General features: G+C 39.4%; 1 protein-coding gene, 2 long non-coding RNA genes and 1 pseudogene across 6 annotated transcripts in view; all 4 read left to right on the top strand.

Moving 5' to 3' along the window:
• The window catches only part of LOC125274624 (polymeric immunoglobulin receptor-like), an 859,185-nt gene that overhangs the window by 448,105 nt on the left and 392,493 nt on the right, over positions 1 to 18,587 (top strand). The window lies entirely within an intron of this gene.
• On the top strand, positions 408 to 6,137 carry LOC125275029. The gene is made up of 4 exons (XR_007186371.1): positions 408 to 556; positions 1,350 to 1,384; positions 3,145 to 4,602; positions 5,862 to 6,137. It is a non-coding gene; the product is annotated as an uncharacterized LOC125275029 (long non-coding RNA).
• On the top strand, positions 6,909 to 11,896 carry LOC125275007. Of its 2 annotated transcripts, none has more exons than XR_007186364.1 (7): positions 6,909 to 7,184; positions 7,376 to 7,423; positions 7,554 to 7,633; positions 8,316 to 8,359; positions 9,509 to 9,959; positions 10,073 to 10,976; positions 11,398 to 11,896. It is a non-coding gene; the product is annotated as an uncharacterized LOC125275007 (long non-coding RNA). The 2 variants fall into 2 exon arrangements; XR_007186365.1 differs by having other exon boundaries at positions 9,509 to 10,414; positions 10,899 to 10,976.
• On the top strand, positions 12,766 to 15,188 carry LOC125274997 (annotated as a pseudogene).

Here is an 18,587-nt window from a genome sequence, read left to right as displayed (position 1 = left end):
GATGGAGACACTTTCCTCGGCTCATACTCATGACCCCTGTTCACTGTCATTATAAAGCCTGGATGCATCAGGATATTTATTAATATTTCTCCGATATTATGTGTTCATTAGAAAGAAGAAAGTCATATACACCTAGGATGGTCTGAGGGAGAGTAAAGCTTGGGCTAATTTTCATTTGAAGGTGAACTAATCTTTTAAGGACCCGATGCTCCATTCATTGGGCCTTTAGTTTGACCCATCCTGGGTGCAGATTTTTGAAAACATCAGACTCCACTTAATCTACTAGTCACAGTGATTTCAGATGAAATCAGTCTTTCAAACAGAGACAGGATGCTTCTCTCCTTTACCTTTTAAAGATTTCGGAATTAAATAGAAGCCCTGGTCTAGAACTGAAGTGCACACAACCTGGTCTCATAGGAAATACGTACCTCTGCGCACTTTTTTGCAGCGCCACAAATATGTACCACCAGGTACGTATTGCTATAGTTCTGAAACAAAAACGTCCACTGGGGTCGCTAAAGAGAAGGACATGTTACATTTCGATTAACAGTCAGAGGTATGTACACTACAGCATATCCAATTATCCTAAAACTGTGTTATTTTAGTGATAAATGTAACGTGATTCGTGTTATATTACTGAAACATGTTTAATCTGATGGTAAATGTAACGTTAGAATCATGAGAGTGCTCACGACGCCAGTAGAACAGATAAGCTAATTTAGCTAGCTTCCTTCAATTAACATTACGTACTCTGCAGTACAAAAATTACAGCCGCAGCATACATCGACAGAACCCTGGCAAAGTAGGTACGTTTGTAGCCAGGTGGCTATAGTGAACTAAAATTAGCGCTTGCTAAGTTCTTTTTTTAGTGATAAATGTTTGCTGTAATGGTAAATGTGATGTTAGAATCGTGTGTGAGCACTCCTGATAAAAGCAATGCCCTTCAATTATGTTTCTGTAGTACATTTTGTAGCTAGCTAGGTGGCTAACGTTGGTGAGCTAACGGTGAACTGTCTGAACATAAAACTTATATGTTTGCACATACACACATTCAGCAAATCACCAGTTCACCAGTTATGAGCACATCCATATGTGCAAACAAATGCGATATACATTGCATTACTTTCGATGTATTATTAGATGAGGTTAATCTGCGTTTATACCTTAAGAACTACAAATCCCATGAAACTGTCGACCAATTATGTGTTGCCATAAAACGCCGTGTGCAAACATGCGCACTATCAATGTGTGTGTGTGTGTGTGTGTGTGTGTGTGTGTGTGTGTGCGCGCGCGCCCACACAGTAAGAAACTACGTTTACATCACCAAACAATTTTATATGTGCTTGCAGGTTCCCGACATATGAAAGTGATAGAAAAGCAGCAGGTTAGTCTTTCCATGTAGCACCAACTTGTGCCATAGCCATTGCTTATGAGTGCGCATTACTACATTTATGTATGTATTCTACATGCATTTTAATGTAGCTGTTGAATCTGCCCATACGTCTAGGCCAGCCCAAATAGGCCAGTAGCCCCTCACTTCAGAACACTCAAGATCCAAGGGGCGGAGTCGGGTAGGTTAAGATATATGGAAAGTGGGAGGAGTTGGATCTAGAACCAGGAGGTGGAGATGGGTAGGGTTAGAGCCAGGGGGCGGAGTCGGGTAGGTTTAGGGCTATGGAAAGTGGGAGGAGATACACTCCGCCCCTTGGATCTTGTGTTCTGCAGTGAGGACTATCTCAAGTAGGCTGCAGCCTGCGGTGGACATCCAACTCCGCCCACAGCCAAGTGTGACATCAGAAGCCGCGTCCGTGCCCAATATGTCACCTCGTGACTCCCCATTAGATGTATATACATATCCTTCAGATGCAAAAGCCTCCAAGTGTCATCTGAAATGTTCTTCTAAAATGAGCATTTTTATCAAGCTTGTATGTTTAGGTTCAGTTATTTCACTTTAATGGCAATTAATAGGTCCTTTTCAGTGACATTAAAGTGAAATAACTGAACATAAACATATGAGCTTGATAAAAATGCTCATTTTAGAAGAAAATTTCAGATGACACTTAGAGGCTTTGCATCTGAAGTCTTCATATATACACATATCCATGGTGATTCCCCATCCCTGTGTCACCCCTGGAACCCAATTTGTTGTATGTTGGTTTCCAATAGAGGGTATGCACGTGACGTCACCGTCAACCATTATGACTGCGGTCACGCCCACTAAGTGGCAAAAGACTGACAGGATTGGTTTTCAGCGTGAATGCCGCAAAAAACACACAAAACACATCCAAAACAGCAAAGAGCTTTGCGACTGACTGTACAAATAGCTTTGACACAAAACCTGAGGTATAATTTTACAGACTGCCGAAAGCTACAGAAAAAAGAAGCAAATGGATCACTGCAATTCACAGAAACAGCTGGACTCCAGCAGAGAAACATGGATTTGTAGTTAGCATTTTGTGTCAAATTATACCGTGGCGTATATATTGTATTGTTATATACAGTGTTGACAAGCCTACCGATATTGTAGTTGTATAAAATATTCACAGTCAGATTTGCTTTGTGTATTTCCCTGGTGTTGAAATCAGGCACATATAACTGTCAGGAAACACGACTCCAGGCTGCATGTCAATATCCATGGATTAGGTTTATTTGACAAGTTGTAAGGACCACTTTCGAGTCCAAACTTTAGTGTAATCATTTGTTTTTACTTGCGTTTTCGCAGTTTCTCTTATTAAATCCAGTCATGCAGCAGGTTCTTTTGCCACTCAGTCCAGCTGAGGGGGCGTGTTCTGGCGGGAAAGGGACGTCTATGCATACCCTCCATTAAAAGGATTTTTAGGCATAAGGTAAATGATGAAAGCGCATTAACCCCACCCCCAAAAAATTACTTCACCAGAAATCCCGCCCTGCTGCTAATTTCATTGGTTACAGGTTTAGAGATAAGTGTTTGGTGTAGGCAATCTGTACTGTGATTGACATGACCACATTTGGATGTCCACCACAGGCTGCAGCGAGACTCTTCTCGGCTAGCCATTAGTACCCGCCTTTATAGTAACAACCTAGTTTCAAAAAGTTGTTACTGGATATTACGTTACAAAAACATGTTGTATTAAGGTTTTAATGTCATTTTTTACTTCATTTTAGAGATGCCAGGAAGCACACAAAAAATATGCACAGGGTGCAACAACCTAATAAGTGTTGCTTATAAGACCTGCCCGCATTGCAAACAAGTGCAGCCATATAAAGCAAAAGTTGCATCTCTTCGCTGCAACTTTCAAAATAAAAAATCGGAATGGAAGGCATCGCTGAAGAAAAACAACAACAGGACGGTCGTCCTTAATAGCAGCCATGTGTTGGTAAGGTTAGGTCAGGGCTAAGGGATTTATGAAGTGAAGTCAGTTATCACAGTAAAGTTTAACAGTCAATAGCCATGTTTCCATGTGATTGTAAAGCAAACTTTTGAAATGTTGCAAAAAAAAGAGAAAAATGTAATCAAATGTGAATCAGGTGTGTTTCCATCAACTGGTTTGGAGTAAATAAATTAAGATCCCGCGAGGTGATCCTCCCGCACTGAGGACGCCCCTAACCTGCCCTGTTTACCACCTGCTTTTGGGCTGCATTCATAAACATCCCGCCCTTTAGGAGACGGGACCTCGGCGCTACAGGGGCCATTACCGGTGTGGTGCCAAATTTAAAAAACCTGCCAGATTAAGATCACCCTAGTAATGGAAGTTTTGGAGTAGGTTTGGGTTAGGATTAGGGGTGGGGTTAAGATTCAGATAGACTTGAGGGTGAGGGTGGTCATAATTTGGCAGGGAGTCGAAATTCAGCACGACACTGGCATCACACCATCCACAGGCTGAGCCTTGATCAGAAGGACTCAGGCCCCTGAGTGACACCAGGCAAGCGGTCTCCAATACACCACATTTCCTACACTGCCTGTCAGACAGGGTTTCAGTGCTGGGCTCTTCCCTCTTAGCTTGCCGCTACTGAGTGAATCCTGGTTAGTTACTTTTCCTCCGCTTAGCATTGTGCCTGACTGCGTAAACAGCTGATCAGTCATGTGAGTTTAATGTTCGCTACGTCAGAACTTGGGCAAAGCTGTTTCAATGTGCCGTTCAGCGCATTAACTCTTTTTTGAAAAAGGCAAAAACCACCTCAAGCGAGCATGACCTTTTTTTTTTTTGACTAAATATGTTTTTTTTCCAATGCGATACTTCAAAAAGCATATAAAAATACATTGATGGAAATATGGCTGCTGAAGCAGAAAAAATTATCACAATGATAGGATTTTTTAAATATGTAGTTATAAACCAATAGTAATTAATTTCTTGATATAAGTTGTTTATCAGATATGACCATTAAACAGCTGTCATGAAATTAATGTTAAAAATTAAATCATTGTATTCTGTGCATGTTTTTTTTTTTTTATGTTTTTATTTCAGCTTGACAAACTTGCTGCACTTGATTTCTTCCCCGTACTACTGTTGGGGAAGAAATCCCGGGGAACCTTGGTGGCCGATGTCATCCTAGGCGGGGATTATATTTTGGAACATGATTTGCTTCAGAAAGTTAAGCTAATGTATGAAGCTGTGCTCAAGAGTAAGTCTTTTTGTACGGATATGAAGCTCTGTAATCTGGAAACACTGGTAACTCAAAAGAATGTGAACCCACAAGTATCATTCTCTTTATTTTTCATATCGATGCAAAAAATGAGCATTACTTTCAGCCGTAATAGGATAAAGCAGCATGTGATGGCTCTATTGCTAAAGGAAACTATTTGGTGAAGTCAACAAGCTAGATAAAAAGTATTTAGGCAGACAGTTTTGTGGCATTAATTTCAGTTGATGGGAGAAGTATGTGTTAGGTCTTTGATTTGCCCCTGTTTTAAGTTAAAGTATATATTACCTACCCATTTCTGATAGGGGCCATATACATGCAGTTTGTGCCCAAATCAGTCTACTAATGACATGCGCTCAGCTTTTTGATTCGGAGCACTGCTGAACTCTTAGTCTGGATTGAACAGGAACTTTTTTATTCATAATAATATAAAACTGAAGGACAGTCGCCTGTTTTCTCAGCCAATCAGATTTTTGCTATGAATTGAATTGAAGCTAGCATTCTCTGGCCATTGGACATATCACACCTGTAATGTAAAAATCAATCTTAATTTAAATACTAGCCTGTTATCATCACTCACTGTCATGATCACCAGTGAGAGTGCCCTATCAGCCACTAGAGGGCACTCCATCCCGGACTCTTATTTCCACCCGTTACATGGACTACAATTCCCATACACACTCACAGGACTCATTATCCCATGTCATTGCACCCACCTGTTTTGTGTTCCTCATTAGTGTTTGTCTATTTATACTCAGTTGTTTCTGTCCTTGGTTGTGGTTTGTTAATTTATGTTACGTGCACTTTTGGTTCCTGGTTTTGATGTTTTATGTGGACTGTCCTGGAGTTTGACCCTTGCCTGTGTCTGGATTACGCTTTGGATTACCCTACAAAAGCAGCATTTATTGTAGGGTAATCCAAAGCGTAATCCAGACACAGGCAAGGGTCAATGAGCTGTCAAAGTCAAACAGCTGGGTGCAATGACATGGGATAATGAGTCCGGTGAGTGTGTATGGGAATTGTAGTCCATGTAACGGGTGGAAATAAGAGTCCGGGATGGAGTGCCCTCTAGTGGCTGATAGGGCACTCTCACTGGTGATCATGACACTCACCCGCAGGTCCTCTTTCTTGTGGTTTCAATAATTAGTCATAGGCTATATGGAATAAAGTGCCACTGAGAAAAACTTTTAATTTTTAACTGTTTAATTTTTCTTGTGTTTGATGTTTTTCTTCTCTGCAAGTTCATTTTCAAAGACAGAAGAAGGCCACAAGTAGCACAGAAACCACCAGCCCTCCAGAAGCTACTGGCACCGATACCATCAGACCTCCAGAAGCTACTGGCACCGATACCATCAGCCCTCCAGAAGCTAATGGCACTGATACCAATAGACCTCCAGAAGCTACTGGTACCGATACCATCAGACCTCCAGAAGCTACTGGCACCGATACCATCAGCCCTCCAGAAGCTACTGGCACCGATACCATCAGCCCTCCAGAAGCTACTGGCACCGATACCATCAGAGCCCCAGAAGCTACTGGCACCGATACCATCAGCCCCCCAGAAGCTACTGGCACCGATACCAATAGACCTCCAGAAGCTACTGGTACCGATACCATCAGACCTCCAGAAGCTACTGGCACCGATACCATCAGCCCTCCAGAAGCTACTGGCACCGATACCATCAGACCTCCAGAAGCTACTGGCACCGATACCATCAGAGCCCCAGAAGCTACTGGCACCGATACCATCAGAGCCCCAGAAGCTACTGGCACCGATACCATCAGAGCCCCAGAAGCTACTGGCACCGATACCATCAGCCCCCCAGAAGCTACTGGCACCGATACCATCAGCCCTCCAGAAGCTACTGGCACCGATACCATCAGACCTCCAGAAGCTACTGGCACCGATACCATCAGACCTCCAGAAGCTACTGGCACCAATACCATCAGCCCTCCAGAAGCTACTGGCACCGATACCACCAAACCTCCAGAAGCTACTGGCACCGATACCATCAGAGCCCCAGAAGCTATTGGCACCGATACCATCAGACCTCCAGAAGCTACTGGCACCGATACCACCAGACCTCCAGAAGCTACTGGTACCGATACCATCAGACCTCCAGAAGCTACTGGCACCGATACCATCAGCCCTCCAGAAGCTACTGGCACCGATACCATCAGACCTCCAGAAGCTACTGGCACCGATACCATCAGAGCCCCAGAAGCTACTGGCACCGATACCATCAGAGCCCCAGAAGCTACTGGCACCGATACCATCAGCCCCCCAGAAGCTACTGGCACCGATACCATCAGCCCTCCAGAAGCTACTGGCACCGATACCATCAGACCTCCAGAAGCTACTGGCACCGATACCACCAAACCTCCAGAAGCTACTGGCACCGATACCATCAGAGCCCCAGAAGCTATTGGCACCGATACCATCAGACCTCCAGAAGCTACTGGCACCGATACCACCAGACCTCCAGAAGCTACTGGCACCGATACAACAGGCTCATCAGAAGCCACAAGACCCCAGGGCCAGAAGGCCAAAAAAAGACACAGAAGTGAAGTATAGTTCCTTAATAGTCAGTAATGTGTTACTGTATGTGGAGCATATGGTACTAAAATATATATATGTATGTCCAAAGTGTGTCCAAACTTTTGACTAATACGGTACATTCTAGTTTTGTAATGACTTACTGTATTTATATATAATGTTTAATAATGTGTGATATCTTGTATATTCTTTATACAGATCTAGTCCAACAGAGGGGAGCCAGCAAGATGAAGCAAAAAAAAAAGTGTTAAGTACATTGTCTGAATTTAAAATATGATGTATCAACTACACTTTGATTCTGGAGTCACAGTTTGCTATATTGTCTATACTTGTATATTGGTATACTTATTTCAATGTCATATTGCCTGTATTTTAGATGAGTGTCCAGAATGCTGTAGGAGAGCCAGGGAAAACAACTTTGACTACTCCAAGATTTTGAAAAGAAGAGTGAGAGAGGTTTGTCTTTCTAAAGACTTTTTAGTCTTGCTTTATATCAATGTACTTGCATTCAATCATTATTATTATTATTATTATTATTATTATTTTATTTAATCCTTTTTTTTTTATTTTACAATGAATAATAAATCTGCATTTTTTGAGCACTTGACTCTACAACTGGATGTCTGGAGAACAATCTATATTTAGTGTTCATGCATTGAACTCTAATGTAACCAGTTTTACAACAAAATTTACTTTGCAATAGCAGACAAGAATTTGGCTGTACGTATTGATCATATGATGTAGACTACTATCCGATCAATACTCGGTTACCACCCATCAAATATGTAGAAAAAGTCTTACATACATTAATGTATTATGTGGTAGGGTTTAAATATGTTTAGGTAGGTCTTAATTTCAAGCTTATGTTGCTGTTCATTTAACGCTACTTGTTCTTTGTTGTCTGACTGTCTGATCAATATGAAACCTACAATTGCACACACAGTTCTGTAAATAAATGTACTTTGCAAGTAATTCTTGGATTTTGATTTTCCTTCATAGCCATAGTACTTTTTTGCAAGTATTGACGTGAAATAGGTCTTACAATTGCAAGACTTGACCCAATGCAAATGTTGCTTGATATTGTGTTGTGGAAAAAATAAATTGTATAAAATTGTGTTGTTTTATGTTTATTCTATAGGGAACAGATGAGGTCCTCATTCATTGGGTTCCATGCAAGACCTGGTAAGTGTACTAATGTACAGTTTATTACATACACACCAAACACAACAGTTGAAACATTTGGGTAACTGTAACACTATCAACAGTTATTGAAATGTTATTATGTACAGTACAGTCCAAAAGTTTGGAACCACTAAGATTTTTAATGTTTTTAAAAGAAGTTTCGTCTGCTCACCAAGGCTACATTTATTTAATTAAAAATACAGTAAAAAAACAGTAATATTGTGAAATATTATTACAATTTAAAATAACCGTTTTCTATTTGAATATATTTGACAAAGTAATTTATTCCTGTGATCAAAGCTGAATTTTCAGCATCATTACTCCAGTCTTCAGTGTCACATGATCCTTCAGAAATCATTCTAATATGCTGATCTGCTGCTCAAGAAACATTTAATGTGTACAATTGTACAAAATATTTGTGTACAATATTTTTTTTCAGGATTATTTGATGAATAGAAAGTTCAAAAGAACAGTGTTTATCTGAAATCTAATCTTTTGTAACATTATAAATGTCTTTACTGCCACTTTTGATTGATTTAATGCATCCTTGCTGAATAAAAGTATTCATTTCTTTTCTTTTCAAAAAAATAAAAATAAAAATTCTTACTGACCCCAAACTTTTGAACGGTAGTGTATAATGCTACAGAAGCTTTGTATTTCAGATAAATGCTGTTCTTTTGAACTTTCTATTCATCAAGGAATCCTGAAAAAAAAAAGTACACAACTGTTTTCAACATTGAAAATAATCATAAATGTTTATTGAGCAGCAAATCAGCATATTAGAATGATTTCTGAAGGATCATGTGACACTGAAGACTGGAGTAACGATGCTGAAAATTCAGCTTTGCATCACAGGAATAAATTACTTTGTGAAATATATTCAAATAGAAAACAGTTATTTTAAATTGTAATAATATTTCACAATATTACTGTTTTTTACTGTATTTTTAATTAAATAAATGTAGCCTTGGTGAGCAGACGAAACTTCTTTAAAAACATTAAAAATCTTAGTGGTTCCAAACTTTTGGACTGTACTGTATATTAATATTTTTTAATGGTTATATTTCATAAAATTATATATCAATTTTCTAGCCTGACAGAGCTACTCAGCAAATGTAAATTTTTACTTTGAACATTTTCTCTTTACAGTGGGACCAAATGGAAAGACTCCTGGGAGCCCGCCTCCCTTCTTGAAGAATGAATTTTAAAACTTTTAAATTAATTTTAAAATAAGTTGGTAGTATGATGATTTATTAAACAGGTTTGAATTTTTAAAAACATCCATGTGAAAACTACAAACATAAACAGAGTTATTTGCTTGTTCTTCATTGCCTAAAATGTGCTATATAGATAGAGATCTTTAGAAATAACCTGAATAAAAATCGTGTTAAATGTTAATTTTGTATGCATCATTATTGGACATGTTATGTCAATTATCTGGTCTTTCATTCTCTCTTTACATATTTAATGTTGCATGTGTTGCATTTAAAACTTGAATATGTTACTGCTTAATATGAAATTGATTCCATCTGCAAGGAAGAGCAATTTAGCTGTCCTGCCTGCACCCCAGCAAACATTACGGTTTAAAGTGTATTGCAAGGTATACTAGTGTTCTATGCTAAAGCTAATTTGTTCCATAGCCTTAAAAAGACATTGAAAATGTTTCCATCATGAATTAACGATCATTTGTCATCTTGATTTTCAACAATGTAGGTCATGCATTTGTTGTGTGGATTGGTTGGCAGCCAGAGATAATTCCCACAGATCCAGCAATAAGGTGGATGAGGAGGGACTGGAGTTGACATTCTGCAGGCATATTGTGTCGCTGGCTTCCCTTAATATGTTTTGGGGCAAATCATTTTTGTGTACCTCATGTTTTTGCAGCTTCAGCTTGCTTCCATGCATGGCATCACCCTTTATTTGTATGGACATTGCCTGCAAATACTGGCCATACCTACAAAGACTTTGTTCTGACTGTCCAGAGCTCCAGCCCCTTCAGAACATGAGGCCCTTCTTGTCAGTTGGACATGCTAAAAGCCATGACTTCAAATAGAGGTTGGTGTTGTGCAGTACATTATCTAATGGCTTGCAATACTAAAAATGATCTTTAACTGTCATTACACTGAATAACTGATATCTACGTCTGTCAAAGAGGTTATGTTTTTACCTGTGTTTGTGTATTTGCAAGCAGGATTACTTCTAACTTGGTGGATGGGTGAGACATGGTCCAGGAAGGAACCAATTATATTTTGTGGCAGTTTGTAATTTGATTAGGCTTTTATATGAATTTAAAAGTGATGTAGTTGGAGACATTTGCTTTACTGTATGGAGGCCATTACAATGATGCACCCAACTGATTTAATATTGACATATAATTACATATAAATAGAAAGAGACCTGTTTCAATTTCCAAGAAACAAATGTTTTATACAAACTGAAAAGGATTGAAAGGAATAACCTGTATTATGAATATAAAGTGATCAGATGACATATCAAATATTGGTTCATACACTAAAAATAATTTTGCTTGTCATTTTAGACTTCTATACAGATCTACTTTGGGACCTGAAAACCCTGAAAGCTGTCCTTCAACTGGAAATGAGAGAATGGGCAAATGGTAAGAAAATTATGAACATTACCTGACATGAAGTTTTGTGTTTATTATGAAGTTGAACACTGTGTTAATCACTTTTGTCAGGAGAAAATGACTATTGAATACTTATTGTGTGGCTTTTAAAGTAATAATTATATCAGCACCATGTTATTCTGCTGAAGTAACCACAAATGAAATGCTTGACAATCACAATTTCACAAGCTCTCCTACCAAATTATTAGTCACTTGTATGATATCTTGGTATAGTTTACATGAAGTTGCATTTTCTTTTGATGAGTAAAGATAATGACTAAATGGTTATTTTGATGTTGCAAATGCAGCATTGTAGAATATGTGTAGATATTTAGAATTGTCATGTTTTTTGGGCCTTGTCGGCTGTGTGATGTCATCATTTTCATTCTGTTATTTTACAATTCCTCTACAGGTTTGGGTGACTTGACAGAGGATGCTACATATGGGCTCAACAGTCTTCTCAGTCAGAGGTGTCACTCACCCAGAAGTCAACACAAATGGGATGTAGTCAAGTCAAGTCACCTTTATTTATATAGCGCTTTTTACAATGCAGATTGTATCAAAGCAGCTTTACATTGATAACTGGTACATAATTTTGGCTGCACAGCAGCTCTTAAAGAATAGTGTCAATGCAGGCAGATCAGAAGCACTGTTGAATAAATGTCAAGAATACTGTTGAATGTCAAATGTCAAGTCTCCAGAATGTAAATGCAAACAGCAGTATAGCCACTTTTGAGGACTTGCAACTTGCCTTTATATTAAACAGCCTTTTTTATGAAGTGATTTACTGTATAAGGGGCTTGTCATTTCAAACCTAACTGTTGGAAAATGGTGCACTTTGTTTTTTACACTTCAAACCAAAGCTAATAAGTGTTTTCACCCATATCTTAGAGATAATCAAGACCAACATATCTACAGANAATTACTATATCATTTGCTATTAGATTTCATGTACGTGTAAGCTCGTAAAGTACATTACATGTCAGGTGGGAACGCTCTGGCAGTGTAAATGAACAAAATCACACAATGCAAGAGCAATTACCAGAGTTTTTTTTTAGTCCCCCCCCCCCAGAATATCTTTGTAAATGAAACTAAGAACATCTTACTTGTGATGTTAGGATCAAATTATAGAGCTTTTTTTTTTCTGCTTGATTGCAGAAACTGAATATAACATCTGAACTGCAGAATAAAATACACAATTTCTATAAAAGCAAATTAGAAACTTTTTCGGATCAAAATTTAAAATCACAAAGAGATGAAATGTGACTCATCTTTAACTGGTAATGGTGTACAGTCGAATGTGTAAAATGCAGTAGCATTGCTATGCGTAGTTCAAGTCAAGTCAAGTCAAGTCACCTTTATTTATATAGCGCTTTTTACAATGCAGATTGTGTCAAAGCAGCTTTACATTGATAACTGGTATATCATTTTGGCTGCACAGCAGCTCTTAAAGAATAGTGTCAATGCAGGCAGATCAAAGCACTGTTGAATATCAAATGTCAAGTGTCCCCAACTAAGCAAGCCAAAGGCGACAGCGGCAAGGAACCCAAACTCCAACAGGTGACATCAGGTGGCAAACAGGTGGCAAATAGGTGTTAAAATGGAGAAAAAATACCTTGGGAGAAACCAGGCTTAGTCGGGGGGCCAGTTCTCCTCTGGCAAACAGTGCTTTGTTACGATTCAGGTTGCTATCATAAGTCCGATAGGATCGCAACATTCAAAGTATTTATTTCAGTTCCATCCAGTTGAGGATCGTATTCATCACTGCGGTACGGACGGTTTGTTGAGGAGCTGTGCCACTGGCTGTCGTGTCGATGAGGCCTTCCAATGGATGATCTAGTTGACAATGGATGATCTAGTTGATCTCTGCTGATACTTCAGGGCTGCGTTGTGCTCGTGTCAAGGCGCCGATCCTCGGTCTCACCTGGATACGGCTCGGATCCGCTTGACTACGGTAAAACTCGGGATAAACAGAAAGACTAATATTAGCGTAGATGCCATTCTTCTTCTTCAACTATTAAACAACTTTACTAAGTAGCAAGGTGGGTTTGTCACTGTTTGAAATCATGTTGCTTCTTCATAACAAAACAATCGTATCAAATAAAAAGTTGTGTAGTGCTATGAAATACTACCAGTATACAATATTACATTTGTCCTGATAATATTTTAGCAATACACAGTAATTGTTTCTGATTTTCCATTAAATCAAAAGCTTTCAGCTTAGCTAAGCTAATTTAAGTAGCCAGTTGTCCATCTTGCTAATATGTTTTGGAGTCATTTTCTAATCTCTGTAATACATTGAGATGTTCTCATGAATAAGGATTCACTGGTAATCTACCTACAGAGCACATTTAGTGAAGTTCACAGCGTAATTTCAGGAGGAGTGAACCCATCTAATCGTTCAATTAGTGAAACTCAAACATAATATCAAGAGGAGGGAACCCTAATCTTTCAATTACATCCAGAGCATATAAGCAGCTACTCACCCTGCTCTGGCATCAGTTGTTTCGATATCCCTCCACCTCCCCAACTCCACCACATAAATTAGGCATCTCATCTATCGTACTCCTCTTCCAGGTACTAGTAGTCCCTGGGGGGTGTATCCAAGCTCGAATTGAAGCTGCTTCCTCGAGCCCCTCCACAGCGGACAGCAAGCCAAATACGCGTAACCTTATTAGCTTAAAGATTTTATGAGGAAACGAACTCGTGAAATGTATTGTGGACCATCCCTCTATATTACTGTGTTAGGGCATGTGGTGAAGTCCAAAAGCTAAAGCACGTCCATTACAGAGAATTAGATAAACAAACTGAGGTATATTCTATGATTGTGCAAAGATTTGGACCAACAGGTGGGGTCAGAGCTTCCTCCCTTTAGGCACACATTTTAGACTCTGGACACTAAGACCCTACCCATAATCCCCCAGTGGAGCCACCTACTCAGGTGAATATAAAGTCCAGACAGAACAGCTCGCAGACATCAGACCTCAGCACAGGAGCATCCTTGACATCGCTACAGACTGAGGACACAACATGGACACAAGAGCCTCCCTCTCCATTCTGCTGCTGCTGTTTGGCATCTCCCAGGCGTCTCCTCTCATGGTAAGATCCTATCTAGTCTCTCTCTCAAATTATTAACACTCCTCAAATGAGTTGTTTTAAACATCTCTATTTCTACCACCAGGAGCAGATGTTTGAAGGCGTATTTGTATCAGAGCCTGAAACCATCGACATCACCACAAGAATTTTGGACACCAACAATGGTCAGGCACCTTGTAGATTTCTATAAAGCCAGTAAATGGTCACATTTGCAAAAAGTGATTGAGGCTTATAAAGTATATTGTGTTATTTCATCAATATGTTTCTCTTTAAATACAGGATCATCTGAAGTCTTGCTTGAAGGAGATCTGGTCTTTCCCAAAACCAGAAATGCTCTCTACTGCTTGAACAACAACTGTTTCTGGAAGAAAAACTCGAACAACGTAGTGGAGGTCCCGTACATAGTGAGCGCTGAATTCTGTACGTGAATCTCCTTCATTCGTTGAACATAACTATGATTCATTTAGATGCCATTTTAAACCCGTGGAACCTTTTGTTTGCAGCCAATTCCGACAGATCTGTGATTGCGAACGCCATGTCGGCCTTTCATGCCAAAACCTGCATCCGCTTTGTGGCCAGATCATCTCAGACTGACTACATCAGTATTGAGAACAAAGATGGGTGAGAACAATCATACAAAATAATCAGGACTCTCTTTTACAACAAAAACATTAAATCAGATATGTAACCCCTTTATTTCCTCTCTCCTCTCAGGTGCTTACTCTTCTCTAGGTAGAACTGGTGGCAAACAGGTGGTCTCCCTCAACAGGCAAGGCTGTGTGTACACTGGCATCGCTGAACATGAGCTGAATCATGCCCTGGGCTTCTACCACGAGCATACCAGGAGTGATCGTGACAAATACGTCAAAATCAACTGGGAGAACTTGTCTGCTGATATGTCCTACAACTTCGAGAAACAGAACACCAACAACCAAAACACTCCATACGACTACGGCTCCATCATGCACTATGGAAGAACAGCCTTCGCCGTCCAGCCTGGGCTGGAAACCATCACTCCCATTCCTGATGCAACGGTGGAAATCGGACAGAGGCAGGGACTGTCCAAGCATCGACATCCTGAGGATCAACAAGCTGTATGGATGCTGAAGATGAGGCTTGTACACATAATTTCAATATAGGTCATATATCTGTAGATGAATAGTGGTATGATGAGGTTATGTTTTTGTCTTTTGATGGTGCTGAATTTCTGAAATATGTAATTGTGTTGGGTTGTGAAAAATAAAGCTAAACTGCAAGACAAACGTATACTTTATTTGTAATTCAGTGACAAGTTTAAGACAGCGGTTGACTGTAGCAGTAAAGGTGTCATTGTACTGAGCTTCTCCTGCAAACAAATTAAAGCCACCTGGTTTAACCTTTAGGAAAACCTGGAGGACTGGGCATATTACAGTATATGATTTATTCCAATTTAACAGGTTTTTTTTATTTATTATTACTACTATTATTATTATTTTTAAATGCAATAACACAGATTTTGAAAGATGTTTGAGATTTACTGGTATAATCATATGTTCACAGCTGGTTTCCCATTTGATATTTTAAAGAGCTTTATTGTGTCAAGACCCTCTACTGGAGTCAATCACTTTTGCATCCTCTAGTACAACAAATTCAACTTTCAAAGTCACCAAAGACTGAGAAAGTCCACAGGAGAAATAAGTGTGATCACCTGAAGAACAATGTGAGCCAAAGATGCAGTTCCTAGACATGGTGCGAAGTTCTGGTGAAAAGTAAGGGCTGTGTTCACAATGGACTTTGGTTCCAGAAAATTATAAGAGCATTCTGCGTGAATGCAAGCCAGAGGCAGAATGCTGGAAAATGTGGTCCTTGTACAAGATCCTAGTAACATTAATGGGATAAATCTTGGTAAAATATAAGTGTGAAAAGAGCCAGAAGCCAATGCCGTGTGGGGTGTGTGTTGCAGTGATGAAGTTAGTTATCGTGCAACAGTTTGACTTGCAGATGGAAAAAGATGCAAGAAAGAAAACAACAATTGCTGCAAACAAGAGACCAGGGATCTACTTGCCTTTCATGGAGAATTGAACCAGCAGTTTAATGATACCATACACAATATGATGTTTTATTAAACTTTTATTAAAATCACTTCATAAAATTAAGTTTGAACCACTGCAGTCACGTTCGACGGTTTTAACGATGCCTTTTAGTACCTTTCTGGACCTTGAAAGTGCTGATTATATTGCTGTCTATGGACAGGTCATATACCTCTCAGATTTCATCAAAAATATCTTAATTTTGTGTTCCCAAGATGAATGAAGGTCTCATGGGTTTGGAACAACAAGAGGGTGAGTAATTAATGACACAAATTTCAGTTTTGGGTGAACTAACCCTTTAAGTTTGGGGGAACATGTTCAAATTGCCTATCCAGTCAGCATGAGGGGAGGCCTATACATATATATATATATATATATATATATATATATATATATATATATATATATATATATATATAGCTGACTCACCTATGGTCTCGATAGTTTTCTGCATGCCTCCACCACCCCGTCTCCTCACAATCACCTGGTTACTACTAACCAGGCATATAAGGAGTATGCTGGATTCAGGCTAAATTCTGAGTTTGGAGCCCTCCCTTCGGACAGCATGCCAAATACGCATACTTTTTACTCTATCTGATTATTTGTAAGAGTGAACTTGTGAAATTACTGTTTGTGGGAGGATAACAAAATTAAATGGAGAACTTTTCAACATATGAAGTTTTATTTAACAGAATTCGGGAGGAGCACGTTTGGGTAATCAACCAATCAGCACAAGGAGAAGCCTGTATATAAGCCCGTCTCTCACCTCTATCCCGCGACACGTTTCACAGCATCCCTCCATTCACCCCATCACCTTGCTCTTGGCTGGTTTCTATCCCAGTCATGGAAGGGGTGTACTCTGGGTTTGGGCCAAATTCCGAGCTCGGCGCCCTTCCCTGGACAGCACGCCAAATAGGCATAAATTACTATATCATTTGCTATTAGATTTCATGTACGTGTAAGCTCGTAAAGTACATTACATGTCAGGTGGGAACGCTCTGGCAGTGTAAATGAACAAAATCACACAATGCAAGAGCAATTACCAGAGTTTTTTTTTTAGTCCCCCCCCCCCAGAATATCTTTGTAAATGAAACTAAGAACATCTTACTTGTAATGTTAGGATCAAATTATAGAGCTTTTTTTTTTCTGCTTGATTGCAGAAACTGAATATAACATCTGAACTGCAGAATAAAATACACAATTTCTATAAAAGCAAATTAGAAACTTTTTCGATCACAATTTAAAATCACAAAGAGATGAAATGTGACTCATCTTTAACTGGTAATGGTGTACAGTCGAATGTGTAAAATGCAGTAGCATTGCTATGCGTAGTTCAAGTCAAGTCAAATCAAGTCACCTTTATTTATATAGCGCTTTTTACAATGCAGATTGTGTCAAAGCAGCTTTACATTGATAACTGGTATATCATTTTGGCTGCACAGCAGCTCTTAAAGAATAGTGTCAATGCAGGCAGATCAAAGCACTGTTGAATATCAAATGTCAAGTGTCCCCAACTAAGCAAGCCAAAGGCGACAGCGGCAAGGAACCCAAACTCCAACAGGTGACATCAGGTGGCAAACAGGTGGCAAATAGGTGTTAAAATGGAGAAAAAATACCTTGGGAGAAACCAGGCTTAGTCGGGGGGCCAGTTCTCCTCTGGCAAACAGTGCTTTGTTACGATTCAGGTTGCTATCATAAGTCCGATAGGATCGCAACGTTCAAAGTATTTATTTCAGTTCCATCCAGTTGAGGATCGTATTCATCACTGCGGTACGGACGGTTTGTTGAGGAGCTGTGCCACTGGCTGTCGTGTCGATGAGGCCTTCCAATGGATGATCTAGTTGACAATGGATGATCTAGTTGATCTCTGCTGATACTTCAGGGCTGCGTTGTGCTCGTGTCAAGGCGCCGATCCTCGGTCTCACCTGGATACGGCTCGGATCCGCTTGACTACGGTAAAACTCGGGATAAACAGAAAGACTAATATTAGCGTAGATGCCATTCTTCTTCTTCAACTATTAAACAACTTTACTAAGTAGCAAGGTGGGTTTGTCACTGTTTGAAATCATGTTGCTTCTTCATAACAAAACAATCGTATCAAATAAAAAGTTGTGTAGTGCTATGAAATACTACCAGTATACAATATTACATTTGTCCTGATAATATTTTAGCAATACACAGTAATTGTTTCTGATTTTCCATTAAATCAAAAGCTTTCAGCTTAGCTAAGCTAATTTAAGTAGCCAGTTGTCCATCTTGCTAATATGTTTTGGAGTCATTTTCTAATCTCTGTAATACATTGAGATGTTCTCATGAATAAGGATTCACTGGTAATCTACCTACAGAGCACATTTAGTGAAGTTCACAGCGTAATTTCAGGAGGAGTGAACCCATCTAATCGTTCAATTAGTGAAACTCAAACATAATATCAAGAGGA

This window comes from Megalobrama amblycephala, linkage group LG1 (genome assembly GCF_018812025.1).
Source record: "Megalobrama amblycephala isolate DHTTF-2021 linkage group LG1, ASM1881202v1, whole genome shotgun sequence".
NCBI classification, from domain to species: Eukaryota; Metazoa; Chordata; class Actinopteri; order Cypriniformes; family Xenocyprididae; genus Megalobrama; species Megalobrama amblycephala.
Note: the sequence above shows the minus strand (reverse complement) of the source record. Positions and strands in the feature narration are given on the sequence as shown.